Below are 10593 nucleotides of genomic sequence, written 5' to 3'. Positions count from 1 at the left end.
GACACCTGGGAGTCTTCCAGATACCTCAAACAAGTAATTACTCAGGAGTGCAGTTTATGTCCAGTGGAATGAGAATGTATGTGGATTTGAATTTGCTTTATAGGTGTGTGTGTGTGTGTGTGTGTGTGTATCCTAGATCTGATTCATAGTTCCTGCATGCTTATTTCAGGATGAAATCCAAGCTTCCAAGAAAACATTGGAGGCACATTGAGTCCAAGACGCAGCATAGTCTCCTGGTTCTACACCCTCAGTACCTCTAGTGCTTAGCCACCAATTAGACACCACCCCACCCCACACTGGGACTCCCAGCAGGCATCGGTGGCTGGCCCTCTCAGGATGTTGTCCTTTATTGCTTCTCCCTCTTTGGCAGCCTTGGAAAGTTCCATTTATTCATCCCAAATTCACTCACTGTCTCTTCAGAACTGAGCTCTGATGCTGGACAAGGCAGGGTCCAGCACTGTGAAGCCACCACTGACCGACAGTGAGGCCAAGGTTAAGGAAGGCAGGGGGCCCCTCACCTGAGCCTGCCTAAGAACTCCTGGCTCTCTGGTCCCTCAGTGTGAGCCCCTGTCAGGTTTGTGCTGTGCAAGGGTGCTGCCCATTGCAGCCCCCAAGTCCACATCCTGTGTAAGGTCTGGTTGCACTCATGGTACTGTTGTATGAATAAGCATATATGTGGCTGGTGAGATGCCTCAGTGGGAGTAAGCACTTGTGTGGAAATCTGATGACTAGAGTTTGTTCTCTAGAGTCCACTGTGGAAGAAAACTGACGCTCAAAGGTTGTTCCCGTCAATCCTTCAAACTTGTGTTTGTGGCATGCACACGTACACACGCACATGCACACACACACACATGTATGAAAGCAATGATAAATAAATTTTTAAAAATTAAAAATAAATGTATGTAATGGATCCTGTGCACAAGATAGATAAACTGAAAGCAGAGAAAGCAAGAAAACATTGGAGGCACTGTTCAAGGAACAGTCAGCAGACTAGTGACAAGGCTGCACAGGGACCCCCGGCACACAGGATGGACCTACAGGGGGCTGGAGTTTGCTTTTGCAAAGCTGTGACACCTCCATAGCTCTCCGGGGAAGCAATAGTAGTTTATTTTTGTGTTCTTCCCACTGTGCTCATGCTTATGGGTGATATGTGGTTAGAATGAGGCCATAGCCACTGCTAGAGCAACTGTACTAGAAACGGGAGCCCCAGGGCCTCCCACAGTCCCAGGGAAACCCCTGCCTGCCTGCCTGCCTGCCTGCCTGCCTGCCTGCCTGCCTGCCTGCCTGCCTGCCTGCCTGCCTGCCTGCCTGCCCGCCTGCTTCACAGAGCTGAGCGGAAGCAGATGGGCGCCCCTCCCACTACACGGCTACCACTGTGGGAGATCCAAAACCACTCTGCCAAATTCCCATTCTTCTTAGCCATCTCGCTCTTGTTTTGTTTTGTTTTTTTTTTTTTTTTTCCCCTGTCCCTTCGGTTACTAGATTTGGGCTTCATACCTTGAAGCCTGGATACCCCCTCGACAAGGTCAAAGTGTAGCACCCCTTTAGAGGAAGCAACTTGTTCTTTTCCTTCTATTTCCAGTGACTTCCCAGTCCTTTCTTGTTTGAAATTGGTGACATCCATCAGCGTGTTGGGTCCACAGGGAAAGCCGTTCACCTTGTTGGATTGGTTGCTGAAACTCTAGTACCTTCATGGGTACCGGAGAGGAGACAGACACCTTGTTGAGTAGAAAGGGGACACAAGAAACAGTGAATGAACCAGGAAATGAAAGAAGAGCGAGTGTCAACAATCCTTCAGCTGTTTTTGGTCACTCTGTGGTCTGTGACTTAAGCTGCCCTCTCTGAGACGGGCTGCTCCAACCTGACCCAGGATTCCAGGACAGCAAGGCCGGGGAGAGGGAGACCCTCGGAGAGTTGCAGGAGGAGGTGGCTGAGAACTCTATGAGAGCCCTGGTGCCGAGTGATGTTTTTCCTGGCATCTGCCCTCTGGCCTGGGCCCAGTGCCCATCAAAGAAGAGGTTGGTTTGGGTTCAGTCAGGCCCACAGTCCAGAACAGGGGAGGAGCCTGTGTTTAGGGGTGGGGGCCCCAAGGCAAGGAGTCCCTTCGAGCGCTGTGGAACATCAGGTTTTGAACGACTCCATTTAGAAGTAGAAGAAAAGCTCTCGGGAAATAGGAGGGCTCTGGCTGGCTTCCCAGGAGAACAACAAGTTCCAGCCAACTGGAGCTCCGGAAGCAGGGAATTTGTGGGGAGGAATGGGGCACGGAGCAAGCAGACATCTCGACCACGGTTCCCATGGCTGAGCTCTGCTCTGAAGTGAACATGTCTCTGGAAATGGGGAGGGTTTTCTCCTCCTAGGCTGTTACGGACACAGCCAGAGTATTGTGAACCTAGTCATTCCCGGGTGCGCGTGTTTTCAGAACAGGAGTATTACAAGCTATTCATAGTTCTGCCTGAGCATTCTTTGGAGTAACGGGATAGACTTCAGCTCCACCTTTCCTGTTTGAGAGGCAGGAACGGGCCTGCCTTGCTGTCTCCAGGACAGGCCAGGAAATCATTCTTCTGAGCAGCTCCCTTTCAGCCCACCTGAGCCAGGGACCCGACAAGCCCCTAGGAGCTTTTCGGGCAGTTAGATGTAAAGTGTGTGAGTGTGCAACCATCTGCTCCCACTGATTTAAGGAGGGGGGGGGGGTGAACTCAAGGCAGGAAGCTTCAAGGAAGGACCTAGGTGACATTAAGGAGAAGAGAGAACTAGTTGTGAAGTTTTAACTGTAAAAAAGGTCTAACATTAACTTCATCCAAATAAGACAACATCAGTTACAATCTCTCTTTTTAGGACTCCAGCCTTTTGCTAACCTACCACAGAGCGGGAGTGGGAGCAGGGCTGCTGGCTTCTCACAGGGCTTTGACTGGAGACCTCCCTCACGTTGGCATCCAGAACCAAAGAGCCTCCTTATTCAAGGACACTGCTAGGACTGGAATCTCTGCAGACCTGGAAAACCCACATCAGGGAAAAAGAGACAGGAGTCAAAGGGCACCCCTATAGATGTGCGCGTTGAGAGGTGGCTTGGGTGGGGGGAGATGAGTATGGTTAAGAACGCTTGCTGCAATCCACGGGAAAGTTGGGGCTGTATAACTCCTCCCACCCAGCAACTCCACTCCTCTTTAATATCTCACACAGCACTGTCCGTCATGCCTTTTGTCTCCAGCTGACTTTACATTCTTAAATATGAAAAAAGACCCCAAATAACTCGTGTAGGTGAGTGGAGCTGGTCGATATTTGCCATATTAGTAGTTAAAGTTAATGTAAAAGATAATAAACTCATGAACACTAATATAAGTAACATGTTTTTGAAAAAAAAAAAAAACAACTTTCTATTTTCCAAAACAAATAATAGGCAAAACTTAGTGAGGAGAGGGGCTTTGTCTGGCAGAAGTCAACTGGGCTCACGTCTGCCCAGCTCTGCTGGGATGCAGCATACTCTGTAGCTGCTGCGGAACTCCCTGGTTCACTTGGGAGAGAATGGGACTAAAAATGACAAACAACCCTACTGTATATTAGCAAAATAGCTCTGACATCACAGGTCCTTCTGAGGATGTCAGGGGCCCCTAGAGGGTTGTGACACACCTGACCATACTGTTTCAGGGAGGATTGTGGAAGGAACTTTGGAACTTCAGGCTACAGAAGATGTTGAGTATTGAGAGCTGTCATCTACAGGGAGCTGTCCTGTAGATGATGGACGGTGAGAAAGTTCAGAAAGTGGAGTCCTGGTGTGGAGTGTTGGAGGGAAGCAAAGACTCCACTGGGCCATTTGTGTGACAAATCTGTGGTGTCTGGACAGGTAGAGTTGAAGAATTAGCTGTGATTGACAAGAGACCAGAACTACTGCAGTAAAACCTTTGCTTTGTTAATTGAGAATGGTCAAGCAGGGCTGAGGAATCAGCTGTGATCGAGAAGAGACCAGCATCACTGAGGCGAAGTCTTCTGTGAAGTGATTCCTCAGGGTCAGCACACAGAAGCTGTGTTCCAGAGGTGGCCAAGGTTGTACCTCATCTGACAGCCAACCTTGATAGATGAAGAGTCACCCAGATGTTACTAGTTTGAAGGCACAAAGGGGTCATGGAGAGCAGCTGAGGCTTGGCACTGTATGGCAGGGCTGGAGTGCCAGGAGGGGCTGTTGGTAAAAGTTGCAGCAAGAGACCCAAGCATTTTTGGAGATGCTAGTGCTATGGGATGGCCACCAAGAACAACAGAATCCGTGGAGTAGAGTCAGCCATCCACAACCTAAAAGATAAGCTGTGTGCTGCAGATGGCAGAGATGGAGCAGTGATCCAAGTCCCGTGGATGAGCCCAGAAGATGGTGAGTGAATCTTAGATACGGGCATTGAAAATTATTTATACTGTTGGAGTTCAGTTTGCATTGTTAACATGTGACTGTGCCCTGGTTCTTCCCTCTTGTAGTAAGAAAGCACTTAATTTATTTTTGATTTGACAGGAGCACAACAGTTGGGAAACTGAATTTTAAAAGACTTTGAATTTTTAAAGAGACAGCCTGTTTTAAAGAAACTGAATTTTTAAGTATTTGAATGTTTAAAGACTGGGTACTTTTAAAAATTGGAGTGTTTATATTGAAAGGTTAATATTTATATGTGATCTTGGGAGAGAACAAGAAAGGAAAGGTTATGGTTTAACAGTGATGTGTTTGTGTCAAGGTGACGAAGGGTCAGTTGTATTGGCTAGTTTTATGTCACCTCAACATAGAGTTATCTGAAAGAAGGGACCCTCAAATGAGAAAATGTCTCCATAAATTCTGGCTGTAAGGCATTTTCTTAATTAGTGATTGATGGGGGAGGTCCCAGCCCATTGTAGGTGGTGCCATCCCTGGGCTGGTGGTCCTGGCTGCTATAAGAATGCAGATTGAACAAGTCACCAGGAGCAAGCCTGTAAGCAGCACTCCGCATGGACTCCTGCCTCCAGGTTCCTGCCCTGTTTTGAGTTCCTGTCCTGACTTCTTTCCATGATGAACAGAGATATGAAAGAATAAGGCAAACAAACCCTGTCCTCTCCAAGCTGCTTGTGACATGGTGTTTTATCACATCAATAGAAAGCTTGACTAAGATTTGGACAATACTTTGAGAACTGCTATTCTGGGGAGAAGCAAAAAAGCTAAATGCACATTTCTAATCCAGCAGATAAACGTATATTACACCAGGTACAAGTTCTGTAGAGAAAGAGAAATGAAAGTAGATGCTGAGAGAGTCTTCTCTTTTATCCTCTTTTCAGAGGATAATTGAAATGTCTAATTGTTAGAGAATCATATTCAGGATTTTTTTTAAGATGATGGAGGTTTTCAAATTACTATAACATTTAAATTTCATTGAGACACACTCAAATGGGTGTGTATGGTTTTTTTTTTTAATGCTCTCTTTCTCTCTCTCTCTCTCTCTCTCTCTCACACACACACACACACACACGCACACGCACACGCGCACACACACAGTGCTTTACCGCCAATTCCCTGGCTCTTTGGAATTTAACCTTTGACAGCCGCTTAAGTTGCACACGAGCATTCTTAGCCACCAACACAGCATTCGGAATTTGAGCATGGCTCAAGACTCTTAAGGACTATGTAAATAAAATACCCTGGTGATTCCTGAGCTACATAGCATTTATTTTTTCTTTAAGCCTTTTGGATTTTGAGGAAGTTGTTCTATTGAGTGGGTTCTGCACCCAGCAGGACTCTAAAGATAGAGGCCCACTTAACACTGTGTGTCTCCGAATATAAAATACAAATGAACAAAGCAAAAATGCACCCCATCTCTTTTTCTTATATCATTCATTCCCTCAGTAGACTCCTGTTTTTATAGCATGGATTCTGGAGCAGGGAGTTTCTGAATGATGTTGTGGAGAAGTGTGAGCTGAGTTAGCTGCATGGAATTATCCAGCCACTGGAAATCCTCCAGAGGTAAGGTGACCTTTAAAAGGATCCTTAAAAACTAACACTTCCATAGAAAGTTTTCACCAGTGCAAGCCCTCTGGGCTAGGGAGTCCTGGCAAGGGTGCTACCTGAACAATAGCACCTTATAGTTGTGGTGGGAATCAATACAAGGACCAAGTTTCCCATCTGGGTGCAGACCTGGGGCACTGAACCCAGAATGGAAAAATGACTCAGACTGAAGGATCCAAGAGGGAGCAGACTCTAGGAGTCAGAAGTGATGCTTCCTGAGACTGTCAGCCATTGACCCCTCCTGGGGATGTGCAGATGCCCTGGTGGGCTGAGCCTTTGCAGTGAACAGACCCAAGCTTCCAGTCTCTCTGTTCTGTTGTGGCATGTACGATGGACCCCACCTCCTTACAGTTATCCCTTGTGGACCTCCTGTGGCATTGGCCAACTCTTGCTGTCAGGCTTAGCTTGGTAGTTTTTGTGACAGAAAGTAGGCAAGAGGGGCAGAGGAGACTGAGGAGGTAGAGCTCTGAAGCCGGCAAACCAAACGCACTCACGTGCTGGAGAGAACCAGAGCATATGCCTGTGGCATAGTGAGTGGGAATCTCACAAAGATGAGCATTTGAGATGTGAAAGGGAGCCAGGCGTGTCCTCTTGGCAGACAAGTAGAGTGAAAAGCATATGTCACGTATGTCATGTGGGGACGGGGATTCTGGCTTGGCAGCTCTGAGTCAGCCTCCATTTGGTGAGGGCAGGCCCCCTCTCCTAAGGGCTTCCATCTTTATCTGGGCCTCACCCAGGTCAGGCAGGTGGGTGGAGTTGTCGCTCAGCATCGGCCCTTGGACCAGGTCCCTGGAGGTGGCAGTGGGACTATTTCAAAGGCTGACACCAGACACCAGCTGGTGTGCAAAGGTCCATGCTAGGGTCACACAAGAGAATATGAATGAACTAAGCAAAAATATCCCCTCATCTCTCGTTCTTATACTATGCTTTCCCTCAGTAGACTCCTGTTAATATAGCATGGATTCCAAGAAAACCAAAATACCTCTCTTTCGATGGGGTTCAGAATGTAGGTGGGGTATTTATGTCTGCACTCAGTCTCACTGTAAGAAAAGATGAATCTTCACCTGGAGTAGGAGAGATACTGCCCGTGAGAAGACGGAGAATTGAGAAGATCCAAGAGACTGGGTGTAAAGATAAAGCATTCATCCTGCCTTTTATTTGGCATCTAGGAAGGCACTTAGAGCCTGTTGGCATGTCACAAAGTGCCAGAGGCAAGCTAATGAGGGAACGCACAGTGTTGATGGCCACCACAGGGGAATGTGGAGACTTTAAACAACAGTGAAAGACAGGGAGGGATTCATACACTTAGCAACATTAAATTCCTGACAAAAATCTATAAAAAACCAACAACCATTCTCTATCTTTATTTTAATACAGCTCTTGTGACCTTTAGCTACGTGGTTGTTCCTTATGAAAGTTGCCAGTATTTGACCCCATTTTAAAATCTGTGTGCAATTTCTGTCTTCTAAGAGACACAGTTCTCTGGGTTTCCTTAGAAACAAACTCCTTAGGATCTGCTTCACAGCCAGGGGCTGGTGACTCACTCTTGACAGCTACTGAACTTGAGGGTGGACCCTCAGCACACGTGTCTCTGCAGTCCCAAACCAATCCAGCCTTGATACTATTCCCTGATTCTTTCTTAGGGAACTGGCTTTGCCCTGTCACGGTGACATGAAGCCAGCTGTAACCAACCGTGAAGTCAGGCTGTGTTAGGTGTCTCTAGACACTGTCACAAACCAGCATTATGTCAGTCGATGTCAGAGGAGTACTCACCATTCGGATCACGGTGCAACATCAACAGTCAGCAAAGAGTTTGTGCTCTGCTAACGTGTCGTATGTCATATGCCTTTGTGGCTTCTTCATCCTACAACCTAGATTCTCTGCAGCTAAGTGGCAGGTATGGAGAAGTCGCAATGTCTTCTAATTCTTCAATACATACAAAATGCACATAACACTTGCCACGTCCCCGTCTTTAAGTGTATAGTTGAGAGACTTTGAATATATTGGCATTGTTTCCTGTCTTTAGCTAGAACTGTACCCATTAAACAGTAACTCCTGTCTCTCCCTTCCACAGCCTGACAACCATCCTTCTGCTTGCTGTCTCTTTGAATTTGGCAGTTCTGCCTCCTTACACAAACCATGCAGCATCTTCCCTTTGGTTACAGACCCGCATCACTTAGCACAATGTCCTCAGGGTTTGTGTAAGCTGTAGCATGTATTCACCCTGGTTGCTTGTTCATTCAGTGATTTATGGACACCAAGGATACTTCTGCCTTTCAGCTAGTCACACCCTCTCTATAACCACCTCGGCCTGCAAGTGATTTATTTCTGATCACATCTCCCAGGTAAACAGATTGCATAACCCCTCCTACATGCAGAGGGACCAGGAAATGTCTGTCTGAGGCTGGTTGGGCAGCCATTTCTCAGAACCAATTCAGCCTATGGAGGGCGAGGCACGGTTTGTTGGTAGGTAATGAACTGGGCTTTCTTTCTGTCCCTTCCTTCACCTTTATACTTCCTGAAGCAGCTACTTAATATCAGTCCAGAAAAATAAATCATTTTCCAGCTTTAAGATTCTAAGGGCTAAATATACCTTAGACCAACATCGAGAGCTGATATTGATGCAGTCTTTGGCAATTTTCAGTGTCTCTTTTCATTTGTCAAACAGGGTCAAGGTTTGAGTGCTTGTCATTGCCCATAGCTGCTTTTGTAGAGCCTTTGGCTCCCCAGTAAATTTAGTAATTAGCATTTATTGATCTTCATGGCAGCACGAGGTATGTAGTATTTCTTTATTTGTATAATGAGGATATTTTACCTTAGACCAGTGGCTCTCAGCCTTCCTAATGCTGCAACCCTTTAATACAGTTACTCATGTCGTTATGAGGCCCCCATCCTCTGACAGCCATAAAAATTATTCTCAGATGACCCCTGTGAAAAGGTCACTTGACTCCAAAAGGGGTCATGACCCACAAGTTGAGAACCATCGCCTTAAAGCGTATTAAATAAATTTATTGGTTCCCAGGTCATAAATGGCAGCTTCATTTCCCCATTGCTGATGTCCTTCAAAGCAACCATAAAGCCAGACTCTGTTGCCAAAATCATGTTTTTTCCACTGAGGTAATGGACATGAGGCCCCCCTGGAGAAGGGAGAGTAGTCCTAGCCCAGCTTGTCCCTTATTTCTGACCCCAGAGAGCTGCCCAGGACCCCCCCCCTTACACACCCCTGGAGCTTCTCTGCCACTTCCCAGGAACATTCATGGACCTCTCGACTGTGTTCCAGGTCCCAGTGATGGACTAGGAATCAGAAAGTATTCCTTTCTTCCAAAGTGCAAAGCATCCAACCAGCAAAATGGCCGAGTGTACACAGAGCCACCATACCACACAATGGGCCATATACAGCAACTTACAAAGTGCTGTGGAAATTTGGGTGAGGGGCGATTAGTTTTGCCTAACATGGCAAATAATGGTAAGAGTGACAGGGGCTTAAGGACCTGAGTTCCAATCTCCAGCATCTATATAAAAACCAAGGCATGGTTGCATGTGTACCTGTAACACATGATGTGCATGGGAGGGTAGCGGACAGGAGGACCACTGGGGTTTACTAGATACCAGCCTATCTCCAGGTACAGAGAAAGACCTCCAGGAAGTGAGGGAGAGAGTACACACAGCCTCATACACACGTGTACATATACCAAATGCATACAGAACACATAAAGTCATACATCATATATATTATAAATGATGAATTAAATATAAGTTAAATTACCTAAATGGTGACAGCTAAGGTATGGATGGCTAGGTAACACTGGGAAGAGCTATTTCAGATAGAAGGAAAATGAACCCTTGACAATCTCAAAGGATGTTTGAGGATAAAGAGCAGGATACAATAGGGATGAAGGGTGGGTGGAGAGAGAAAATGGGCACAGAGTCATGACCGGTAGGTGGTGGGTACCCACGGATAGAGTGAAGAGTCATGGTTCTGCTGGTGTGGAAGGGTTCCTCTGGCTGGGGTGCTAAACTAACTGATTTCATTACAGCCATATTCATTTCTAGAGGGCAGAGACACTGTCACTCTGTCATTAACCCCACCACCACAGTGCCACATAACCAGGCTCATTCAAGGCATAGGAAAGGCCACCTGGAGATACTTGTTCTCCCGTGTGCTTCTCTCCTGTAGTCACTGCAGACAAGAAAGGATTCTGGCAGGTCTTCCTTTCGATGAATAGATTAGCCAACCCTGGGTTGGGAGTGTTGAAGCTGAGGTCTCTGTGAGACACCTGCAAGGACAGAATTGAAGCTTGGTCTTAGCAGGGCCCTGTGGTTTGTCTTTTGTCCCATAGACCCAGTGTGCAGGAGATAGAGGGAGACAGAGGGAGATGTGCTAACAGAGGGTGTCACCTTCTATAGGTTCTCCAAGACACTCTGCTCCCATTAAACCTGCTTCATCATGGCTCTGGCAGTAAAACTCGATGCCAAGACTTGTAATTTACAGATGGAGGCTGAAGCCAAGGTGTTCTGGGTTGACAGTGATGTCTGTCAAGAAGTCAAAGCCTGAAGTTAGAAACTGAACTGCCCAAGAAGCCAAG

At 46.7% G+C, this 10593-nt stretch overlaps 1 long non-coding RNA gene across 1 annotated transcript; it reads left to right on the top strand.

Annotated features, from left to right (window-relative positions):
* Window positions 1-1584: 1584 nt before the first annotated feature.
* LOC143443044 (uncharacterized) lies at window positions 1585-9893 on the top strand. The gene is made up of 4 exons (XR_013111735.1): window positions 1585-2018; window positions 2836-4360; window positions 5868-5965; window positions 7651-9893. It is a non-coding gene; the product is annotated as an uncharacterized LOC143443044 (long non-coding RNA).
* The last annotated feature ends 700 nt before the right edge of the window (window positions 9894-10593 follow it).

Source organism: Arvicanthis niloticus, chromosome 7 (assembly GCF_011762505.2).
Source record: "Arvicanthis niloticus isolate mArvNil1 chromosome 7, mArvNil1.pat.X, whole genome shotgun sequence".
Lineage (NCBI taxonomy): Eukaryota > Metazoa > Chordata > Mammalia > Rodentia > Muridae > Arvicanthis > Arvicanthis niloticus.
Note: the sequence above shows the minus strand (reverse complement) of the source record. Positions and strands in the feature narration are given on the sequence as shown.